The following is a 25,674-nucleotide window of genomic DNA, read 5'->3' as shown; positions in this document are numbered from 1 at the left end:
AGTCATACTATAAATTTACTAGAGAAAATAAAGACAATTAACCAAGGTGAATTGGTTAACTCAAAACAAGGTGTAAGTTGGAATGAGTCAAAAATTTTAATATTTTTGCTAGGTTTGACTTTTGGTAATATCTAGGGAAAAATAAACTTGGTCAAATATCATGTTGTTACATTTCTGCATCTATTTTCAGGAGTCTTACTGATAATTTGCTCACATATCATACTAATGGACCCTATGAACTTAATTTAATCTATATTGTATAAACATTTAACTATTGGTTCTAAGGCACCAGTGTCCTTTGTGGTGAGTCTTCAGTTGTGGTGAGGTATAACTTGTTTTTAAGAACATGTTGCCTTTTCTGTATATAAAATATAATTGGAATATCAGAGAAATACTGACATACTTTACATGCTATAAAGGTAAGCAGTGCTTAAAAACATTGCTAGTTGTATGTTTGTGTGAGAATTTATGTGTGTGTTTGTTTGTATGTGCATGCATGTGTGTGTTTGTGTGTTTGAGTGTGCATTTATCAGAGGAGGGCTCCTTCTATAAGATTAGCCTTTTTGTCATAGCCAAAAATTAGGTCAGAGCAGACAGGGATGATTTTACCTGGTTTTCAAAGAATTACAAATCTAAGTGGTGTTATTGTTTGTCAGGATTGTCTGTGATGATTCTGAACATGAAAATGTATTCTGTTAACTCAATATACCAGTAGACTAAACATCTGTAGATATCATTATTGGTTACTTAAAGTTCCCATCAACTTCTAGGCTACATGATGCTAACAGTACTTTGGGAGCAACCATGTATTCATAAATCATAACTGTTTTCCAAAATGAAAGTCCAAAGCAATGAATAGCTCTTGCATTTAATCAAAACGACAATGGTTTGCTATTTTGTGATTTTCTGGAAAAAAAAATAGTTTCAATTCTGGTAAATAACCTGTTGATTATTTCCTAACTTTTATATACTTCAATTTTTTTTCCATTTTTACAGACATAATATAAATTTATTTTAATGCTGAGTATACATTTTTACTAGTAGACATTCCTAAAAGTGCCATTTTCAAACATAATGATAACATTACTACCCCAATATTATACAGTACCATAATATTATACTAGGTTCATAGCTCTGAGCCGTGTGCTATATTCATACTTCAGAAGATTATGAAGAGAAGTCAGTAAATAGAAGAGTAAATGTCAGGCAATTTCTTTTATCACCACTTCCTGCAGACACATAAACTGTATGTGTGTACCATTTTCTTAGGTCTCATTTTTGAGATGGAAAAACAACAGGATTTTAAAAGTAGAGTATATGTTTATAATAATCAAGTGGCAAACATGTAATCATCATGTTTATCTTAAAAACATAAGAACTTCAAAAATATGACTTTGTTTACATGAGTGTTTGCTATGTCAAGTTTTTTTTTAAATTATTTTATTTATATTTCAAATAGTGTCCCCCATTCCCTATGTGAAGTTTAAGGTACATAAACACAGTAGTAGAAACACCATCTGTGGCCAATGTGAGTGCTTATCCTAACCCTCTAATGGTCAATACTTGAACTGTATTTTTAGCCTGAACATTTCATCACTGAGATATATCCTTAATGGTTCAATTAACAACCAAGTCTACAGAGCATAGGGACCAGAATTAACAAGGACTAATGAATTTTGAGCTACTGTGTCTAATTTAAGGGTGCCTGCAATTCTGAAAGTTCTTATGAGACCTTCAGATGAGTGAGGGCAGACCTGTGACATCTGCCTGACTTTCTGTGGTTGAAGGAGGGATGCTGACTAAGCATATTCAGAATCAAGTACAGACCAGCCACAACATCTTGACATTGGCCTGGCTTTTAGATTTCTTGCTTTGTGTAAGAAGTAAAGGCATTCTTGACATACCTCAACAAATGGACATTTATTAAGAATTGACTCTGTTTTATAAATGTGCAAACTCATCTGGATCTCATACCATGAGTAAAACAACCTACGTTCCATTGAGTAAAACAATCTTAGTTTCGTTGGTTTAAACTGCTCCTTATTTCCTCTATTTCCCCTCTCAAAACCTCTGCTGTTGTGGATGTTTGTTTTTCTTGTTTTATGAGAGTGGATGATTTTTCAATTAACTAGTTTAAAGTTTATATTTAGAGAGTTAATACTAAAAAGTATGTGTATTATTTACATAATATGTATGACATTGTTTGCAATTTCCTTTTTTCTTTTAATATATACAATTTATATAGAAACAATAGATAGCTGGAAAATTTTCTACCAAGGCATGCTTCCTTGTCTAGACATAATCCTAACACTTTTCTCTTTTCAGTTCCTTATAAAGTATACCATCCATAAAGATGCTATGTAAAGCACTCTTAAAAACTCAGACTGCTAATCTTTTCATAACAATGTTTGTTGTTTTCATACTGGGAAAGCATTTTGTGAAAAATTGAAAACCCAGATTGTTAAAATAAAATGAAAATTGTGTTAAAAAAAACCTATTGTGCTTTACACGGTATGTAATTTTTTAATAAATTGCTGACACATCAAACATCATTTCACCTTAACTTTTTACTTGATGTTATGATATAACTTGTCATAGTAAAACTTAAAAAGAATTAAAACTTTTTTATTGTAGTTTTTGTTTTTACTCCTTCAACTAGAAACTCCCTAATCCTGCTCAGATCATTAAAGTGTCCAACTTTATGGTTTACAAAGAAAACAGAAAGTAGTGGAGGAACTGTTTCAAACTCATATAGGAAAGTGGATAGAGTCCTTCCAAGACTGTTCCCAAGCCAGGGGTTACACCCATTTTCCATTTGCTTCCCTATCCCTGAGATGACATATGTCCCCCTTTCCATGCATTCTATCATTCCCTTCCTTTCTCTTCAAAACTAGGGTAATGTTTCCTACAGACTACAAGTAGCACACACCCCTGAGTTTGTTGGTAAGAACATGTTGATTTGTTCTTGGTCTCTGGATTCATCACACAACTGTTACTCTTTGTTTATTGTCCCTGGCCTGAATTTATTTCAGTTTGTAGATTTTCATAGAATATTCTTTTTTTTGACAATATAACTGTGTATCTGTTTTTATTCTTACTTCTTTTTTTATTATTATTATTTAATCTTTTTTAGTTCCATTGTTATCCCTGTCCTGGTCAGCCCTCTGATTGTTCCTCATCCCATATCTCCTCCCTCATTTCTAAGAGACTGTCCCCAGCCTCCCATCTCACCAGACCTCCCCACTCCTTGGGGGCTCCAGTCTCTTGAGGGTTAGGTGCATCTTCTCTCACTGAGGCCAGACTAGGCAGTCATCTGCTGTATATGTGTCAGGGCCCTCATATCAGCTGGTGTATCCTGTCTGTCTGGTGGCTCAATGTCTGAGAGATCTTGAGAGACCAGATTACTTATGACTGATGGTCTTCCTATGGGGTTGCCCTCCTCCTCAGTTTCTTCCAGTGTTTCCCTAATTCAACTACAGGGGTCTCCAGCTTCTGTTTATTGGTTGGGTTTAAGTATCTGCATCTGACTCTTTCATCTGCTTGTTGGGCCTCTCAGAGGTCATCTATGCTAGGCTCCTGTCTATAAGTACACCATAGCATCAGTGTGTCAGGCCTTGGAGCCTCCCCTTGAGCTCAATCTCAATTTGAGCCCTTCACTAGACATCCTTTTCCTCAGGATCTTAATCATTTTTGTCCCTGTAGTTCTTTTAGACAGGAACAACTCTGTGTCAGTTTTTCACTGTGGGTTGTCAACCCCATCTCTCCACTTGATGTCCTGTCTTTCTACTGGAGGTGGAGTCTACAAGTTTCCTCTCCCCATTGTAAGGCATTGTATCTAAAGTCCCTTCCTTTGATGTCCCACAATGGAAGAATGGATACAGAAAATGTGGTTCATTTACACAATGGAATATAACTCAACTATTAAGAAGGAACACATCAGGAGTTTTGCAGGAAAATGGATGGAAAATATCATCCTGACTGAGGTAACTCAGACCCAAAATGACATGCATGGTATGTACTCACTAATAAGTGAATACTAGCCAAAAAATTACACAATACCCAGGATAAAATCCACAAAGCTCAAAAAGGTTAACGAGCCAAAGGGCCCAAGTGAGGATTCCTCAGTCCCACTTGAAAAGGAGAAGAAAGCAATCATGGAGCAGGGGGCAGAGGGAGGGATAGACTTGCGTGAGAGAGAGGAGAGGGAGGGGAAAAGGGTATTGGGGGAGAATAGGACTGAAGCCCTAAGTACCAGCAGAAAGAATGGAAACAGGCAACCTTGGGAGGTAGGAGGTGGGGGGAACTTCTAGAAAGTAGGAGAGATCTGGGAGGTGAGAGACTCACGTAGAATATTCTAATCACCATTAACTCAAGCCTCCCCAACCTATACTCTCTGATACATTTGCATTCATCTGTAATTGAACAAGAGCCTTAACATTTATCTCCACATTTGAACTTAAATTTTGAAAGACATTTTTGTTGTCATTGTTCTGGTGAAATTCTCTTACCTTTTCTTTGGACCGCAGTTGTGAAGCATCTTCAGTTGTGGAATGGGAAAGGTTATTTTCACTTTCTCTAGGCATGGACTACTGTTAACCATTTTTAGGAATCCAGCCTTGGTGAAATCTAATAATCCTACAAAAGCTCATTGAGGTAGTGTGTCTCCATTGTATTCGCACAGTGCAGCTTCCTGCACAGGACAATTCAACTGACAAATCTCATATAGAGTGCCGTAATGGCAGGGGGTGTAATTTACTCAGGGGGAAATCTTGAACACTCTACAGACTATCTGGTATTTTGCGGACAGGTACATGGGCACATGCTTACAGAGACACACATACACACACGCCACAGAGTAAGTAAAAGCTTTGAACATTTATTCACTTTTTTAAAATAAAATTCCAATTCAAATGTCATTATTTTTTATGGAGAGGAAGAATACATCAGATCTTCAGTTTTAACATTAGAAAAAAAGGATCCTTAACAATGTTTATTTTTTTATTTTCATGTGTGACTTCATCCTCTTAGGACAGATTTAAGAGTGTAGTCACCAACATATTGCTCACTTCTGACTTTTACCTTGTATATTACTGAATTTTTTTGCAAGAGTGATATGCTATTTATTTTAACCCCCAAGAAAACAAAGGCATACAACTTTGAGACAAGAGTTGCCTTTATGACTTTTCTTCAAAAGATAAAATTCTATAATCTTGCAAATAAATGACTTTCTCTATTTACACCGTTCATTGACCAACTTTCTTCTAAATTTCTCATGAATACTCTGTTCCTATGTTTTACTTTGGGACAAAACTAAATATTTTGTTATCTAACTTAAGGGTTTTTTTTTTTTTTTTAAAGAAACGTTTGTGTATATTCCCAATTATTTAAAAAAAAAACAAATTTTTATTTTTCCGTCATAGTAACAGGATTTGCAGAATGCAAGTGAATGAGCAGGCATGCATGGACTCTAGGTCTTCCACAGGGAGACCCGCAACAATGACCTGGTGAGACATTCCAGTGAGGTCAAGGTAGTGTAAAGGTAGGCTAAAAAGCCAGGACACCCCAGTTTACCACCCTCACAAGATATTGAAGGGGCTGACCCGATGGCTTGTGTGACAAAGTAAAAGAGGATCCACAAACATATGTGCTGTCATTAATATCCATATGTATCTCCATATGTCTCCTAGAGTCCAGAGGGGTGAGGCTGTATTAATATTGATGTATTTTCCTTCAGAATTTATTTTTGTTCAAAAATTCAAAATGAGATCTAAATTCTCATCTGATTTTAAGTGTAGCTATTATCTTAAGAAGTATTTTAAATCATACCCAGTCATACGTTTGATGGCACATTACATATGTAATGATACCAAATCATACGTATGATGGCACATTAATGGTCCCTTCTTCTTCAATCATAAACTATCTAGTTATGGTATTTTCTAGGTACCTTTTTTTCCTAATGTACTTTTCACTCCATCTGTTGTTTTTTATATTGCAGGATTTCAGGAATGTAAATTCGCTTTCTATTAAGCAGAGCCAGGGGTTGTGACACCCATGTCACTAGAGTGGAATGTGTTCCACACCATGCGTTTTCATTTTTAATGAGTCAAGAAGACTTAAAGCTATTTTGGTAATAAAAATAATGTATTTATAAACATAGAGAATATAACCTACTGTAAGTACATTATCTTTACTGAAGCTATATATTACACAGGACAGTGATGGATATAAATGATGCTCTTAAAGCAATAGGCAAAATATTAAAACAAATGATTGTCTGCAGTCCAATCAACATGTCATATAAATGTTCCGTAAAAGGAGGCTAGTAAGTCTTTCAGAAATTTGTTTTAGCAGCAACTGGAAAAAATGAGCTGACTTTTGATAAGTAATATTTATTTGATGAACAAAATGTGATTTTTATTTTTAAAATGTGTATTTATTGAGAAACAGTCCTGGGGTCTCCTAAATCTCTCAACACAAGAGGGCAATATTCTCTTAGTTTTATTGCAAAAAAAGAGCAATGACACACCTGTTCGCCACATAAAGATTAAGGAAAGAAAGTACTAACCAGATGAGTCCACAGAGTGAAGGGAACTCTATTGAGATGACTATGCTGTCGACATTAAGAGAGATTAGGGAGTCTTAACATTAAAACATTAATTAATTAAGCCTTAATTTCATACCTAATACATTTCAGTCAATTCTATTTCTCACATTTGTAGAGATCAGCTAATTGTATATCACTTATGTGGCTTGGTGCATCTGAATTTCCACTTGTTTTTACACAGGTTTTTGTGGTTTTCTTAATGTGCAGCTTGCCTAAACACAGAGCTAACTTTTGTGAACTTTTTCAGACTTTGATGATTTTTTTTTAAGGAACAAACTATAATCAAATATGGTCAAATACATTTTCTCACACATTGGTTGCCCATAAAATCTGTAATTCTTACTTTATTTTATATTACATAAAATGCATTGCCTTTTCTTGTATTGAAATTAATTTTTACATTTTCCTATTATATGAATATGCCATATAATAAAGTAACTAAAAAGTAATTTAAAGTTCCAGGTTTACTTGAATAATCAATGATACATAAATTGTTTAAAACATTTTTATTCATTTATTTGTGTGTGTGTGTGTGTGTGTGTGTGTGTGTGTGCTTGCATTGTATGTGAAGATCTAAAGATAACTATTGAAAGTCTGCTCTCTTCTTTCATCCTGTGTGCTCTATGGGTGAATGGAATGTTCAAAAAGAGGTTGGTTGTCAGGATTGAAGGCAGGAGTCTTTACATACCATTTCTTCTAGATGGCTTTCACTTTTAATATTTTTAAACACTGCATGAAGTCTTAAAATTCTAGAATTAGGGTAAAGTTAATATGAAATGAATACACAAAAAATGTGTATGCTATGATGTGGGTTATCATACAACTCACTTCTCAGATACCAGGCAAGACCGTATTTGAAGAAGGATGAAATTGTGGCTAAATTTGTGTTCAGGCTGGTATTATCATTTATTAATAAACAGGCTTTTGGGATTCTAAATTCTCTTTCTCTGGGTAGATTTTTAGAATTGAAGCATGATGTGCTTCCATTATAATTTATTGATTATCCGAGACTCTGGAAAAATATCATTTCATCTGCAGCTGCCTTGTATGTGATTTGAGAGATAATGGATCACTAATGGCCATGCAATGAATCATCTTGAGTAAAATGTGCACAAATATGGTAGACCTTTTTTCCATTTGGCTATTGAGTTTTTTGTTCACATATACTTTTTCCATGGTACTCAATAAAATTGTAATGAAAAGTATAATATAAAGGCAAGAAAAATGTAGCTAGAATAAACCTGCCCAAAGAAGACTATAGTTTCTAGGATGACGTTCAAATTATTAATTGACTTCAGGTATTGGTAAGTCAAGTATGTATATAATAAGAATGAGAATAGGAAGGAGAAAGATGAGGAGAGATAGGGGTGAGGGAAAGGGAGACAGGCAGGGAGAGGGAGACAGAGAGGGGAGGAAGGAGAAAGAACTGCTGCAGTTTCCACATCAAAACTAGTGGAGGGAGGCAAGTGATATTTTTTAGTAGTGGAATGCTTGCCTGGCATGCATTAAGCCCTGCCTGGGCTCAACCTAGGACTGCAAATGACAGAAACATCAAACAAACAAATAAAAACATATATATTACAAAACATGGAAAAGGTACGAACAATTTTAAAAAGTGTGATACTCAACCTGTAATCACAGAACTCAGGAGCCTGGCGTAGAAGAATCAAGAACTTGAGACCATTCAAGTTCATTTAATAAGTATCAAGCAAGCATCGACTACACAGTGAGACTTGCCTTAATAAACAAAGCTGAGCATCAATAGAACACATTTGATTCATTATACCAACAAAGTGTGTGTACGTATGTATGTATGTATGTATGTATTCATTTATATATGATTATGTATATATATGAATATGAATACATATGTATGTATAATGTATATATGAAAAAGAAGCCTAGACAAGGTAGGATTATAGAGACCATCAAATAAATAGTTCTATGGCCATTATATGTTATACTAAGAGTAAACGAGCCAAATTGTCTTTTGAAAACAAAAGTTAGTATATTAAATAATCCAAGGTCATATGGATTGCAAGTGATATAAATGAGTGAAATATCTGGGGAGGCTCAGCCTCTAGGGTGCTTTCCATGCAGAACTGAGCAATGGAGTTTGGGTGAGTCAAATCTTAAACTTGCCATCAAGCAAATACCTTGTTAACAATCTTTCAAGCTTAACTTTTGGAATATCTTTTGAAAATCTGAAGGTTTGGAAAACAATTCTCATGTAGTAGTTGAGACAACAGACATGACTATGTGGGTGGTCCTTATACCATAGTATGTATGTTAGGAGGTCTATTCTTAAACGACCCTTTTTCCTATATCACTGCCACTGTACCCCCTAATCATGTGCCAGATATATTTATTAAAATGAATAAATATGTAATTGTAGCTAGTTTACAATGTTAATACCATACTTCATACTTTTAAGCCACAACTCACTATGTAGTAGCTCACTTCACCTACCAATCCAACAATAGCTTTTATTAAAATTCAGACTAATCCTGAGTCTGTTTCCTTTTCCCTTTTCATCTTAACTCACAGAATATCACTTTTCACTCTGTGTATCTTACGTGTCAATCATTGTTTTTGTTTTATGTTCCGTTTCACAAACAGTTAAAACCTTTTCCCACCTATTATTTACTCTCTTCTAAACAAGAAACCTGGACAAATTCTGCCTTCTAGAAAATCAATGCTTGTGACTTTGAGGGCAGAAGAAACACCCCAGTCTGATTACATTCATGATCCATCCCTTACCTGGTCCATTAATACTAGAATTCATGCACGTGTATTTTGGTTTATCCAGTCAGCCTCCACACATGCATTATTGTTTCATTTATTTTCCTCCCTCTTCAAGATTCTACCATTTTTTTTTTGTCTTTTTACCATTCTTCTTTCAGGATCAAGTGACAGAGATTATATCAGAGACATGGATGAGTCCACTCCATATAGTCACTAATATTCCACTGGATATAGTGTCCTTCTTGCCTTGATCAGGTGCCTGATCAAGGTGTACTCATTGAAGATTCTGCTAAGAGATACTACCCCAACCTATGGAGCTGCAGTAACAGTTTCCTCTTCCACTGACTTATTCACACCAAAAAACAAACTTTCTACCTTGTATCACTTATCCCATAATAAATAACCCCATTCCTTCTCAAAGGACAGCAAAACCTTTTGGAGTACTATGTTAAGTTTCTCTAGATATGTCACCAAGAAACTCCATGCTGAGAATTCAGTTATCAGTTACTGCCTGTTTTCGCAGATCAGCAACACAGTACACTAATCCTACACAATGACCATTCAGTATTGCAAAAGAACAATGGAAATAAATAAACTTCGAAGCTCACTGGACAGGTGCAACAATTGTGTTAGTGTCTACTGAAAAGACAGACAAAAAAGATCAATAGAAGAGAATAGTGAGTTCCTAAACAAACTCTCTGTGGAAAACTATTCTTTGACAAGGGAACAAAAGCAGATCTGTGGAGCAAAGACAGTCTTTTTAAAGAAGTAGTCCTAGAACAAATGAACATGAACCTGTGAAAGGCTGTGTATAAAGACCATAGGCACATCCCCAAATTAATGCAAATGATCATACATCACTCAAAAACATCTTGTACAATACATGACAGTAAGTGTAAGAAGAAAAACTAAAGTACCCCTCAGATACAGTATGAGAGAAAATCCATATGCCCTTGGTTCTGACAGTGAATTTAGAGCTCAGAGTCAATCTATGAGATAAAGAATTGGTAAGCTATTTCATTAAAAACATGAACTTCACTATCAAAGATGAGAAAGTAAGGTATATAAGAGAAGAATATATTTAGAGTAGGCATAACTGATATTAAAAGTCTTATACAAATAATTCTTAAAAATTCACAATAATAAAACAACTCAACATAAAGAAAGGCATTGGCAGTAAACAGAATGTTCATGAATGAATAAGTAAATATGGCCTATACAGAAAGATGTTTCACATTCTATTCATCTGATGTTGTAAGTTATAGGAGCAATGAGATAGCACTACTTAACTACCTGAGGCTCAGTCCAAAGTTCAAACATCTGACCATACTGGATTCTAAGAAGGTGTGAAACAGAGGTCTTTCTCATTCATTGATTTTGAATTGATTTTGAATTGTTACTTTGGGAGACATTTTTAAAGCTTCTTACAAAACTAACTGTAGTCTTAATTTGCTGACCAAAAGTGATGATATTTCCTGCTCCAAATCAAATGAATTAAAACTTACATCTACAAAATTCTGCTGAGAGGCATTTCCATAAGTAAGTAGGTCAGCTTTAGCATACCTGTACAATGGACAACAAAATGACCTGTAAATCCAAAAAAATATGAAATGGATATTAAATATATCTTATTAAACAAAAGATTCTCTATGAAAGTACTGCAAGCTTTATGATACTACATATGAGAAAACTTGAGAAAAGCCAATGTCTGGTGACAATGGAAAGACTATTAGTTGTAGAGATAGTAAGGAATGAGGAAGTGTATGAAGGATGTATGGGGTGTTTAGGATAGTGGAACAAAATAACTTATATTACCATTATGGCATCTGTATGACCCACACAATGCCCAACACCATGGTGAACTTAGAGTAGCGGTAATGTGCCACTCTTGGTTTACTAACAAAACTGGTATCATTGGGTGGACTGCACTTTAGGGAAACTGTGTGTTTTGGACAAATTTCAAACTGGTCTGAAAACTAGTGTCTGTGAATGAAAAGAACAATTTTTTTCCAGGCATTTATTTGCAAGTTTCTAACTACACACTTCTAAACAATATTGAATATTTTTAAACACATTCATAAAACACAATGACACTTCTCAACTTATTGTTATTTCTTTATTTTGTGTATATCTGTTTATGCATGTGTGCAGTAAACTTTGTGGAGTCAGGCTTGGTCAAGCATTTTTACCCACTGATCTACCTCATCGGTCCTGAAGCAGAACTTTACAATACCTATTTGTTTTCAATCCCTCTGTACCCCAAGCTACACTGAAGGCATCTCCATGCTGACACACTCTTCACTTCTGCTTCCTCCTTTGTCCTCACTTCCTCCACTCCCTTTCTCTGAGACTACTGTGTTGAGCCACTGATCTGCATTCAGAGCACAAGAATACTTTTAGGAAGCAACAAAATTGGTGGATGATTTACATTATTTGCTGGGAGGAAAAGGTGGTGAACACTCTCACATAAATTTTTTTTGATTTGGTCATACAAGAATTTCTGGCAGGGCTAGCAAGATGGCTCAGCAGACAAAAGCACTTACTGCCACCCTGAAAACTAGAGTTTGCTGGATGGAATTGACATTGACACAGTGGAAGGAAAGAACCTACTTCCACAGTTTGTCCTCTGATGTCCACATCTATGTGCCTGCATTCATTATACACACTGATGGTTGCACACACACTTACACACACACACACACACACACACACACACACACACACACAGAGGCTCACACACCCAGCAACAATACCACCAAAACAAAATAGAGTTGCCACCATTTGTTGATTGACTGAATGCACAGAGGGAAAATATGAATCATGAATAACCCTAAGATGCACTTGAAACTTTCCTGGTCATTTATAGATTTCCTGCTGGATAATTCTTGTCCAGACTGATCAATAGCACTGGAAATCCATCCTATGACACATCTACGTAATAAAGCAATGAGAGCACCACATGATGAGTGAAGTCACAAGGGTGACTCAGTTATACAGCAGTGGAGACAGAGTGCGGAGTGGGAAGCAGTAGCATTTCTGTAAAACTAAGCAGACATGCAAAAAGAAATGACAGTAGGTTGCTGATTATGGAGGAAGAAAAGACAAGGTTTGTGGTCAAATTTAAGGTCACTGGCTAGGAAACTCACAAAACCCAAGTAACAGCAAGAAGATGAGAGTGGCTAGCAAGATGGCAGACACACACTATGACCCTCATCACAGCACTGCATAGGTTGTTAGTGAAGAAATTCAAACGATGAAGCAAACAGGCACTGCAGATATTGTTGCCTATAACTGTTTGATGATATAATTGAATTCAGAAACCCAAGAAATTGTTGGTTTTGAATTTCCAAGAGAGTGCTGGTAGGACTAGAAAAAGTTTCTTTTTTTAAATTTTTATTGGTTACTTTATTTATTTACATTTCAAATGCTATCCCAATCCCAGTTTCTCCTTCAAAAACACCCCATCCCCTCTCCCTCCTCCCTGCTTTTATGAGGGTGCTCCTCCATTCACACACTCACTCCTGCCTTGGTGCCCTAGCATTTCCCTTCTCTAGGACATCAAGCCTCCACAGGACCAAGGGGCTCCCCTCCCACTGATGCGAGATAAAGCCATCCTCTACTACATATGCAGTTGGTGCCATAGGTCCCTTCATGTGTACTCGTTGGTTGGTAGTTTAGTCCCTGGGAGCTCTCGGGGTATGGGGTGTGTTGTTCTTATGGGGTTGAAAACCGCTTCAGCTTCTTCAGTCCTTCCCCTAACTCCTCCATTGGGGTACCTATGCTCAGTCTGATGACTGCAAGCATCCACATCTGTATTGATCAGGCTCTGGTACAGCCTTTTATGAACAGCTATACTAGGCTCCTGTCAGCAAGCAATTCTTGGCATCAGTAATAGTGTCTGGGTTTGGTGTCTGCAGATGGGATGGATTCCTAGGTGGGGCAGTCTCTGGATGGCCTTTCCTTCAGTCTCTGATCCACTCCTTGTTCCTGCACTTACTTTTGACAGGAGCAATTCTGGATTAATATTTTTGAGATGTACGGGTGGCCTTATCCCTCAACTGAGGACCATGACTATTCACTGGATATGAAGGTTCTATCTCCCCTTTGTTGGGTATTTAGGCTATTGTCATTCCTGTTGGGTCCTGGAAACCTCTTGGGTCCCTGGGATTTGGGACTTTCTAGTGGCTATCCCCAATTTCCTATACCCCACAGTTACACAACTCTATTCAAATTCCTCACCATTTGTACTTCTCCCCTCTCTCCTCCCATACCTGATTCTGCCCCACTTTATTCCTCTCCCTCCTCTCTCCCTAGTGATAACAAGGTAAAATAAAGTAAGTTGAGGAGGCAGAAATGGTGAGCACACTGAGAGCAACTGGGAGAGTACAAGAGAGATAGAAAGGGGGACTTAATAAAAATGTTGATTTTGCTGTCTTGAGGACAAACACTACAAGCTAGTGAGAGTCCCTCAGCAAAGTTCCAAGAGATTCAAGAGAAGGAGGAAATTTTGACATACTGCAGCCATCAGAGCAGGATTTTCAGAAGACTGGAGATTGTTTTAATCATTTTGTGTGAAAAAACACAAAAAGTGTTAAATCTAACACTTGGTATGCTTGTTAAATTTTTAAAAGAAATGGTATGGATAAATAGGAATGAGTAAGCAAATAATATTTACAACATTCAGTAACAAATAGAATCAGAGGCTTTGCTTTGAAGAAAAGAGAGTAAAGGGAGACATGAAACAGAAAGAAAACCCTCCATCTAGGACTAGAGATTACATGAGCAATCTCCTACTTACATGTAGTAGTGTCTTGAGTTTTAATGCTTTTCTCTGGACACTTTAGTTCATACAACTTGGAGCCAAAAGCAATGAAATGATTGGCACCAACTAAAGATTGCTTTGGTCTAGCTCAATACTCACTCTTTAGAAACCATTGTTCCAGGGGGTATTGATTTGCATCCTTGTTAATTATCTCAGCAGACTAACATAGAAGAGTCACCCATGAAATATAAAGCACTCACTTTGCTCTTGTATTCTTAGAGCTAAGAGTCTCTAAAAAGATAGAGACCAATGAAGCCAGAGTATAGAAACCTAGTGACTTCTAATCAAGCAGAGGAGTGAACAAAATTAAAATATGGTATTTAACATAGAAGTTCATCCCAAGTTGTTAAAGCAGCTGCATTTGTTTAATTGGCATTTTGTTATATGATTTCATTGTTTTTCTAATGGTGTTGCAATTGTTTCTACAAGTTAGTACAATAATATTTGGAACATCCTACAAATTTTATTTTAGTAATATTCTTTCTGAAGTTATGTATTACTTTATCATTATAAATAAACTTTGCCAGCATCAGAATTAACTAAAGACTATTCTCTCTTAAAGTTAATTTCAACCATTACTTCTCCACCACCAACTTTCTATGTAAAGTCATTTAAAGCAATCAATGCAAAATTCCCAGAGAAAATTTAGATCAATCTGGCAGTATAGATAAAGTCTGCTCTGTGCTTCAGAGGAAGAGTTCATGAGCTTTCAGTTCATTTCTCATCATCGTGTGTCATTATAAAGAAGGTGTTTGTGTGACATTCAATATTAATGACAGAGGATATGGTCACAGAAAATTAATGCTAAAGGAACACTCTTTATTTTGTGTATGAGGAAGTATATATTCTAGTTAACAAGATACTTATGTAAGAAGTTAAAGAATGAATATGAGGAGACTTGAAAATCTAGAAAAGTGATTTGACAATGTCCACATTCCATTGCTGTTACTCTGTATCAGTTCCTCTGATTACAAAGAAACATATTTCACTCTATGGAAATAAGCCTATTAAGAAATTTTAAGTAGAAAACACTTTTGTGCTGATTTTTGTTTCTGATCTGAGTAGTATCCACTGTATCTTCCTTTGACTTATTTAATTTGCTATAAACCAACTGAGTAATACTGTATCCAGAGGAGACACGCTCAACTCAATTGAATTAATAGTTTCACTATTTTTCATATAATTGCTCTATGTATTTATTTTATCTTTTTATAGACACTACATAATGCAATGGAAGCTTGATTATCAGTATGAAAAGCACAGGAGATAATATGTAAATCTATATTCCCATCCAAAACTGATGCAAGACCCAAAATTCTCAGTTTGAAAAGATTAAAAAAGAAAACCTGTTATAATCTGATGAGAAGAGATTTGGAATAATTTCAAGAATTCTATTACTTGTCAGAGACAATGTATCGTGAACTCTTCCTATATTTGTATTTAAATACTGAAGTCTAGCAATGTTAATGGTGGATTAATAAGCACTGCACCAAAACCATCACTCAGCAAGTCAACTTGTTAAAAAATAATGGATGCTTATGAAATGTAATCTATGATACTCATCTTCAGAACATATTTGGAAACTTGGGGTTAAAATAATCTTGCTTAACTTGTAGAAGAATGAGATCAATTTAAAATATGCAAATAGATATATGGTAAGCTAAAAGTAAAATTATTAACATTCTCCCTGCCCAGGATAGTACTAGTATTCTTTAATGTAAAGCTGTGAACTATATTGCTATGGGTAGTAAAGAGGTGGTGGGTAAGCAAGATGTCTTGTATTTTCCTTGGGTGACTACAGCAATGCGGATAGAATTTTATTTGTTTTATAGATTTTTTAAAATTTGTTTTTATTTCTGCATATATTTGTGTGTTAGAGAGTGCATGCCGTGTTTATGTGAGTCAGTGAAGGCCCCAGAAGAAGGTGTCTGATCTCCTAGAGCTGGAGTTTTAGACCATTGTTACCTAGCTTATGTAAGTGCTGGGAGCTTAATGTAGATCCTCTGGAAGAGTAGTAAGCAAGGGTTTTATTGTTGTTTTGTTTTAAATATCTTTGATCTTTTTTTTTTTTTTTTTTTTTTTTTTTTTTACAGTCCAGTCATTATCCTCCTCCAAGTCTGCCCTCCAACAGTTCCTCATCCCATTCCTCCTTTCCTGTCTCCAAGAGGATGTTCTCCCTCCCTCACCCTGTCAGGCCTTCCCACTTCCTGGGCCTCAAGTATCTCAAGGGTTAGGTGCATCTTCTCTCACTGAAGAAAAATTTTAGGATGAAGCCTCAGCCTACTTCATGCATTAACCTATTAGAGATATAGAACCCCAGATCATCTAAGAAACATTTTATCTTGATTCTTTTTATCTAATTTCATTTTTGGAAAGGTTGTTTTTTTCATTCTTTCAATTTGCATGTCTCTCACTATTCTGCCATTGCTGGGAGTTAACATGGACTATTAGGAATTTTTTTTTTTAGTGGTTTTCACACTGATCTGCACTTTACTTTCTTTATTCCTATGTTTCATTTGCTGGTTAATTTTTAAGGCCAAAATGAATTTACCTTAAAATATTCATCACTGAAGTTTGGTCCTCTTAATCAATATTCAAGTATGATGCAAATATAGTAGAGACAGTGTGATAAGATGACTTAGATCTTTATTTCCAAGTGAAGAGTATTGAAAAGATGTTAACCGCAGTCAACCCCATCACTCAAGGGTTACTTGAAAGCAGAGCCAAAGTTACACTATAGGTCAAGGCCAGATTAATGATGCCTATAATTAAATTTTAATTCAATTAATTTGAAATGTCTGAAGTTTCCAAATTTGCTAGTATTTTAAAATTTATTTTCACATTTTAACTTTGCAGTAATTCTATAAAATAGGCATCATAACCCCATTCACAGGGCCTGAATTTCTGGCACAAATGTCATTTTTTTTCAATCTTCTGAAGATTTATTCATAAGAAGGGATAGTCAGACTTAGAACCAATATTTAGTGATCCAGACTTTACTGTAATGATGCCTTATGCTAGTCCTTAATATTTATTTTAAAAACTAATTTGTATGGTTTGCATAAATGTATAATGTATTAATAGTGTTTACAATCCCAAAATTATTTAAAGAAGTTCTATGAACAAATAAAACTTCCTAGAAAGCACAGTTATTATTTTTTATCAATGGCTTTAATTTCATGTCTTAGTTAATGGACTGGCTCAAAAGTCCAAAAAAACCCCCACAATGTTTAAATTTTGGAAAACGTTCATAAAGACATTTTTTAATCACTTCTGAATTCCAAAGACATTAGATACAATATAAATATTAGTTGTATGAACTTTTGGTCTGTTCAGTACTGGAGTTAGGTAGAGAGAGTGTTTACTCAAATTTTTACTTTAAAATCATAATATGGAAAATCAGTAAGAAAACTTTAAACCACAGATATCTGTTACTAAGGCAAATGTTGCTATGTTCTAAGTCTTTCTGATGGGTGGATCAACCTCAGTTGGTTGCTTTGATTAAGTGGTATATCAATGATTTCCAAAATCTACCACTTTTCTTCATACTGGTTAGAAACACACTACAGTCTTTCATATTTTGGCTTGAGAGTATTCCAGAAGACAACAGTAACACATCCACCAAATAATGCATCTATACTGGCTCTTTGTGTCACCTTTTATTCATATTGCCATTTTCCCAGTGCATGCATGTTACCAACTTGTTTCTCACTGTTCTCATTAGTCAAAACCATGCACCCTGACTACTCTCTAGGCTTTCTCATCACTGAAGAGTTAATCTGGCATGGAGGACTAACCCAGGCATATCCATTATTTCGTGAGGTAATTGGCACTGGGTTAAAACTATATGGGACAGAAAAATGATGCCTGTGTCAGTATGGAAGAAAAAGAAATGATAGAGAAGACTGCATAGCACAAGGCATTAGGAACTTAAGAATCACAGATAGACCAAGTGATGTCAGATCGCTGCTAAGCAGCATTATTGATAACCGTTTCCGTGGTACTGACACTATGATTTCATTAATACCCTCTAAGGCAACATTAGTGATATAGTAAATAGACTTTTGCCACGTATTGAGCTTAAGTTCCTTTGTAATTGGTAAAAGTAATGTATATTTTTTCCATATTCAGTAATTATATTTATCTGGCTCATTCTTTAGATTCACCAGTTGTTACCTGCGTGATAATTTTAGAATTTTTGCTCAAATTCTTCCCAATACGTGAATATAGGGTGGGAAGTGGACTCTTCTGCTGCTTAGGTTTCAATAATACCATTAGCTTTTAGTATATACACATGGTGAATGATCTAAGATAATTTATGTTGGTAGTAGTTTTTAAGTGCATAGAATTGAGAAAATAAAGGAAAAGATAAAAACTTCAGTTTGTAAAACTTTATATTATTTTTCTCCAAAGAAGTAACACCAAAAGTGTGACTTAACCTAAATCCTTCCATGCAGCTCCACAGAACTAAGAAGATAACCAATAATCAGAGACATATTCCAGTCTTTTATCTTGCATATACTAAGAAATTGCTAACCACATTTTTATTTTATTTTTTGCTATGAGGAAAAGTAATCATCCTTGGCATTCTAATTTATACTAGATTTTCTGAGGGACAGTTTCTCAGAAGAATATTTATTAACCAGTCCTATTTATAATTTTGTGGATAGCTTTGGTCCCCACCTTCATTTATTCTTCCTTAGAGGATTCATGCCCCATGAATCCTTCTCTCCAACCACAGTACAATCTTCATGAGAATGGGCTTTATTTGTCCTAGCATCTATCACATAATAAAAAAAGTCATGTTTATTATCATTATGAACATGAGTACATAATCATTAAAGCCTCTCTTTCTCTATAGAAATGAGAAATATAATAATTTAAGTCCTAAATTGAGTTCAACTTCAATTGGTCAATTGTCACATCATTTTTTTTGTCATTATGTCATTCTAAGGACATACTTAGAAGTTGAGATCTGCAGAACCATGTACTTTCAATGAATTAGTGAGTATCATTTACATGTGATATTTGTGTTTTACTCCACCTTTTAGAATATGGGAACTCTTACTTGGAGTGACATGAAATTTAGGGAGAGATGGTTTGAGAAGCAGATCAGCTTTAAATCCTGATTCTAATTACTCACTTGCACTTTAGAGTAATGAACAGAATTAGGACTTTTATATGCGTTTGTAGGAGCATATGCACCACTGCATCTGTTTCCTCTCCTTGTATTAATCTTTAGTGTTGCTATATTTATTTCTGAGGTTTAAATGATTTTTTAATGTAGGCGTGAAACACTATTCAGTGCCTCAAGAACTCTTTAGAAAAGTCTGATGAAATATGACAAATTTTGTGGATCAGCATTTTACAATTGCATCTCTGATTCAGGAATGGAGTTAAGCCAAACCATCTAAATGTGTCCAATATCTGTCCTTCCCGCTCATTACCATGGAATTTGGCCTTTGGGCTGCATGCAGTTGTTGCTATGTTTAAACTACTAAATATATAAATGATTAATAATGGTGTTTAAATAGCAATTTTAATGAGTATTTACTTTTATAATTTTATTTTTAACCCTACAGTGTATTTTGGTGTTGAATAATATGTTGCTGCCCATGAAAGTCAGCATCTGCACAGGGATCAAAGGACTCTATAGAAAGTATTTAGAAAAGTAAATTGCCTATAAACATAGCAAGAAAATAGCTGTTATCTCAAGAGCTACATTTCTGATGCAAATTTCTCATTTTATCTTCTTTCACTCGTTATTGCTTTAACCAACATAACCCATGAGTCCCACACCTACCATGTTCACGTTGGGCCTTATATTTGCTACGATGCTAAACATGAGTGGTTTGCTCACCAGTTGTGCACTAAGGTTGTCATGGCAAAAGTGAATTTGGGGCGGAGAAACCAAAAGAAGGAGAACTGAGACAGAGAAGAAAGAAAAGTAGGGGATGACTAAATCAATGAGGATGAAGAAGAAAGGGAAGTAAGGTGAAATGTAGCCAAGGTGGAAGCAGTTGGGGATAGAGAGAATCAGAGGCAGTATATGACTGTTTACTCTTTGCTTGGACTTACTGCCCTTGGTCTGTTACCTTTCATCTCCTATGTGGTTATAGACAAATATTATTAAATAATTTTAATGAGTTGTAGAGGTAGCCCAGCATTTGAATGTATGTACATGTAAAAAGTCGGAAAGAAATAAATGGGTAGAAAAGAAAAGCCATAGCAGTTAAATATTGGTGGCAAAATGTTTGAATTTGGATACTTCTAACTCAGGAACATGAGGTGTTTATTCTGATATGTATGTCTCTCTTACTTTGCTAAATGCTGTTTTCTTTATTGAAGTTTTCAAGTATTTCAAACAACTGTTCTTATTAAAAGTAAGGTAAGATTTTGGAAGAGAAAATTAAACTCAACAACCCAACAATGTTATTATTGTTTTTTGGCTTATAAAATACCCTGGATGCATCAAAGTATTTTCTCAAACATTTTGATACAAGTCATTTTATCCGTTAATATTTCACAGATACTTCTTTAAGTTTGAGTAATTAATAATGATTATTCATTTATTGTTCACAAAATGTCTTAAGTAATCCTTTTTCAAAATACTTATCAGTTTTATATATTCTTGTAAATTCATAGCAAAACCTAAAATTATTGATTTGTCATGGTGTAAATTATTTTGTTATAACCTATATCACAACTAGATTATATTTATACTATTATGAAAAGTCTTGAGACAAAAGAAATATATGTATCATGTAATATCTGCAGAAACTTTTGCAAGTAGGAATGTAGAGGAAGTTAGTATTTTCATCTCAAAACTATCCTTGCTTCAGAATCATTTGTTTTGAAATATCTGATGCTCTAGTGAGTTTGATATTATCAGATTATCTGAGATTTGTAAGGAGAAAATCTATGAATGCGGTATTATCACTTAAATAAATTTTTGTGTAGCCTAAAACATGATATGATCCTCTAGAAACAGCTAAATGAAGCTTGTCAGTATGCTACATGCACATAAGTTCTATGTTATCATTAGCTGCTCTAACTGCAGAAGCTTAAGCAGAATAAGTCTAAAGCAGAGGCCACTTAGCACTCTGTGTAACAGCATAGCTGAAAGTTCCTAAGTGTCAAGGGAAGCTTGGCTAACTGTTAACATCGTGATGGCTGAAGGCAATAACATACATAGTGTCTGCCACCTGCCCTGTTTCTCTCACTTTGTGGACTTAAAATAGACAACAGACAGTATCTCCTTTGGCTAGTTGCTTAGGGGGTGCCTAACAAAGGAGAGTTTACCTCTAGCTACAACACTATGAAAGCATCTGGAAACTCTACTTTCACTTGACTTTTTGGAGTTGGTTACTTGAACACAGCCTTGAAGTTCTTTGTTTTGGCACACATCCATTCACAACACTACTGGTCTTGCTGCCATTCCAAGCTAGTACACGGACAAGGTATTTCGTCATTCCTGTGCTTCCCAGTGTTCTGTGTTTTATAGGGCTTCTGCCATGATTTCATTCTAGCAATCTCTTATAGAGAAGAAATCTTTGTTACTTTACAGTTTTGTTCTAGTCTAACAATATATTTACTCCTGAAATATTCCAGTTTGTACAGGTTAGACTTAAAACATAATGCATTATCAATAAATTTCAGCCCAGGAGTGGAAAAAAGACTAGCCTTCTGGGTGCATTGCTCCTCAGGCTTGGCTGACAGCCAGGGCTGATATTCTAGCTTTACTTTATAAGTTCCCCCAGCTGCTTTTTAAATCTGGAGAGGCAGCATCAGCCAGAAAGCTTCTAGTTTGAACACAGTTTGCTAAATGTTTCTCTGTATTCCCTGAGTAGTTGCTACTAAATGAAATAGCATGATGAGATTTTTATTCTCACTTTTTCAGTAAAAAAGAAAGTGAGAGGGGATCACAGATACACCAAACTTCTCTGCAACAACTTTTATAGGAATTAGAAACATTTATTTAGCATTTAAAAAACACTGCTTTTGGCATTGAGATTAATTAAGAATTTGAAGGTTTTTTTTTTAAATATGATCATGGCATGGTAGCATTCTTGGAAGAAGAGACAGAATCAGTATCAAATAGATATATTAGTTTTCATGCCAGACAAAATCTAAAATGCTTGCTTCTCAGGTGAGGGGATGTATATATATATATATATATATATATATATATATATAAATATATATATATATGCATTATATATGAACATATCTTTTTATTTGACTTTCAAATAAAAAAGGCAAATGTATGATCTATATAGTTATATATAGATTAGATGGATTTCTCATTGATTTGTTACAAATAAAATATCCAAATAATAAAATTATCCAAAGCTTTTGTTTTATAAAAGAGTTATGCCAGAATTTTATCTGTAGTTTCTCATCAAGGATGACTTTCATGCTATAGTTTAATAGCAGTACACATTACAGTTTTCTCACAAGATTTATCCAAAAATTTTCCCTGCCCATGTGCATGTTATAGAATCATAGCATCCTACGGTTTCCAGAGAATTCTCTATGGAAAAACAGCAACAATCATAGTATACTTAAATATCTATTTCTGTACAGAGATAAACATAAATGACAAGGTTACTTTTCTTATTATACACTCTAATTTTGGTGGAGTACTGGTAAGATACATAGATCTTTCTGATCAGTGGTGTTATGTTCTTGACTTAAACTTCATGGAAACAAACAAAACCAAATAAATATGCATCACTACCTAAGTTTCTGCTTACAGCTAATTGGCACAATTCCAGTAAAACAAATTAAAATAGTTGCTATGATCTGGAAAAAAAATAGGATTATTTGGGGAAAATTCATTGTCTCTTAGTGAAATTAAACTAATTTTAGTAACTTCTGTCTTCACCAGTTTCTTCTTATTCCAAAATATCCAATATTTTAACTACGAAGTTGACAAGAAAGTGGATAACTGACCCTGAATTACAGAAATGTATGATTATCTCTCTACAGAATTAACTTTGAACAGATTATGGCACCATGTAAATGAAACCTCCTAGAACAGACACCGTGAAGGCATGAAAAGGAGCATCTGACACAGATGATAAACTCATTAAACTTTCTCAGAGCTAATTGAAGATCAGAACACAGATACCAAGATAAGCAACATACTGCCTTTAAACACTATTACAAAAACTGGAAAAGTATATCATTTTATAAATTAGGGCAAGTTAAAAAGAAATAAATTTTTAATAGTTTTAAACATTGATTTCTTCTGACATAAGTATTAAAAACACTAAGATCACCTTTAAACATCTCTCTTTTTCCAATGTGTTTTATGTAGGGGGACTTTGGAAGTCTCTCTCTCTCTCTCTCTCTCTCTCTCTCTCTCTCTCTCTCTCTCTCTCTGTGTGTGTGTGTGACTGTGTGTGTCTCTGTGTGTGTCTGTGTGTGTATACAGCACTGAGGTGTTGGTGTCCTGTTCACAATCTAGGATATGACTATGACATATATTACTCTAAGATGTTTTCATTTCTAGTAGAAACTAATGGATAGCATCTATTTCCTGATAAACAGCGTATGCCAGCGTTGTGCAGTCTCAAATGTGTATGCCAGCTGTTTCTCTCAAATTCCATCAAAACAGAGAACACCTATAAATCTAAGGTCTCAAGGAGAAGAGTTTTCATCTTGGGCAATTTGCATGCCACATTCTAAGTAATACATACTTCTTAGGAAACATTTAAAACACCAGCCACAGTTACGACTGAAGGCTGAGCTTGCAAAATTAGTGAGTCCAGTAAGAACAGGACAAACCTGTTATCCAGAGAGGTGTTTGGGTGCAAATGTCAGAGTAACTGTTTAAAATTAATCTGCTGTTTTAGCTCCTTTCTTACGGCAGAGCAATACGTTCTATATACAATGCAAATATAACTTCTACAAAGCATACTGGCAGGTATGTATACACACGCCAGAAAGGGAGATTGAATTTGGCTGTAAAAGTATCTGCTTCCATATAAATCTTTCACAAATAAAACTTTAGTGCATTTAACTTGTTTATGAAGCTAAGCCACACATACCCCGTCATTGTCAATTTCATCAAATTAGGACAGTAACTTACCTAGAGAAGCATTTCAATATATGTTTTTTTCTTTTGCTAACTTGAATTTATCCGGAGTTAGAAAATGAGATATCCAGAATTCAGGTTTACTTGGCTCCACGTTAATTAGCGGAGCTTTCAGTTCGTGCCATCTGCCTCAACAGGATTCTGAGAGCACTCCTCAGCTCCGGTGCTGGTGTCTGGACCCTTCCAGCAGTCTTTTTATTTATACACACATTGTCCTTTTCAAAACAAGCAGCCAGCTGGAATGATTCAGACCTCTGTTCAGCACACCGTTAAAATGCAGCTTCCTTCTCGGACACGAGCATTACACCAGGGAGCAGACTGGGTACAGCAAAAAGGCTATGAGAACTATTTAATCACCGGAATACCAGCTGCTCCTGTCTGCTTCTGCCACTGCTGCTGTGCCTCTTGCTTAGCTGGAGTCGGTCTTTCCCTCCCTCCCTCTTTCTCTCATATCTCCAGAACTATGAAGGCAGCTCTGCCGGGTTATGATTGGCAGAAACAGCCAATTCCTTCAGCTAATCATCCTCAAGACTTTCAAGGACCTGAAGCTGTTGTGATGTCATCCAGGCAGTGGGATGTTACACATGAACACATTCCAGTAGAAGCTAATTCAGCAACGGGCTGCCTTCCTCTCACACAACACTGATTGATTAGATGCTCCTTGAGGATTTGGATAATCTTTCATTGTACAGTTTGAGTATTTCCTACAAAATCCGAGAATAAGATTTCACTTTGAAGCTATGTCACTGCATCAAGTGGGTTAATAAAAGTTCATGCTGGGGCTTTCTGTTGTGAATATGTGCCAGCCAAAGAGTCTAATTTCAAACAGAACAAAAGCCAGCAATGAGCAATAGAAAACTTGGAAAACTATCTGTAAGCTATCAAATTCTGATATTTATAATAGCATAACCACGTGTTATAAGTAAGAACAGATAGATATGTAAAATTATATAATGTTAATTAACTGAGGCAAAATCTAATTTGCTGTGGGAAAGTACATTTCTATTTCTCAAATTTTAAAATTACACATATAATTTTAAATGTAAATAGATAATACAAAATAAAAAAAAATTGTTTCAGGACAGAATAGAACTTCAGAATATTCTCTACTCTAACCTGATGTGTGTGTCTTCAGTTTATTGTGGCAAGTTCAGTAAAAAACCATGACTGGAGATTGAGGGGTGGAAGTAGTGGAAAAGCTATTAAGCTTGTTTTATATGATGTCTTCCATATCCAGTATTATTGGTGTTAAAGTCTGCATAGCATTTGTCTGTAAATTGCTGAAATTTTCATGCACAGTGAGTGAGAAAAAGTTTATGTTTATAAAAGCTTCAATAAGTATTCAGGAACTTCTTACCCGGATGGCAAAGATGCATTTGGAGATCAAGACAAAGTTTT

General features: G+C 35.2%; 1 protein-coding gene across 2 annotated transcripts in view; it reads right to left on the bottom strand.

Annotated features, from left to right (window-relative positions):
• Positions 1–24,739, bottom strand: part of Ndst4 (N-deacetylase and N-sulfotransferase 4) — a 307,194-nt gene extending 282,455 nt beyond the window's left edge. Inside the window, exon 1 of one of the 2 annotated variants that reach the window (XM_076933217.1) lies at positions 24,271–24,739. The gene's annotated coding sequence lies outside the window, so the exon portion shown is untranslated. The remainder of the gene's footprint in view (positions 1–24,270) is intronic. The other variant, XM_034500339.2, reaches the window with a different exon arrangement.
• Between the last annotated feature and the right edge of the window lie 935 nt (positions 24,740–25,674).

The sequence above is a fragment of the Arvicanthis niloticus genome, chromosome 4 (genome assembly GCF_011762505.2).
Source record: "Arvicanthis niloticus isolate mArvNil1 chromosome 4, mArvNil1.pat.X, whole genome shotgun sequence".
NCBI lineage: Eukaryota > Metazoa > Chordata > Mammalia > Rodentia > Muridae > Arvicanthis > Arvicanthis niloticus.
The sequence above is the reverse complement of the archived record's forward strand: the minus strand, read 5'-3'. Positions and strand labels throughout refer to the sequence as shown.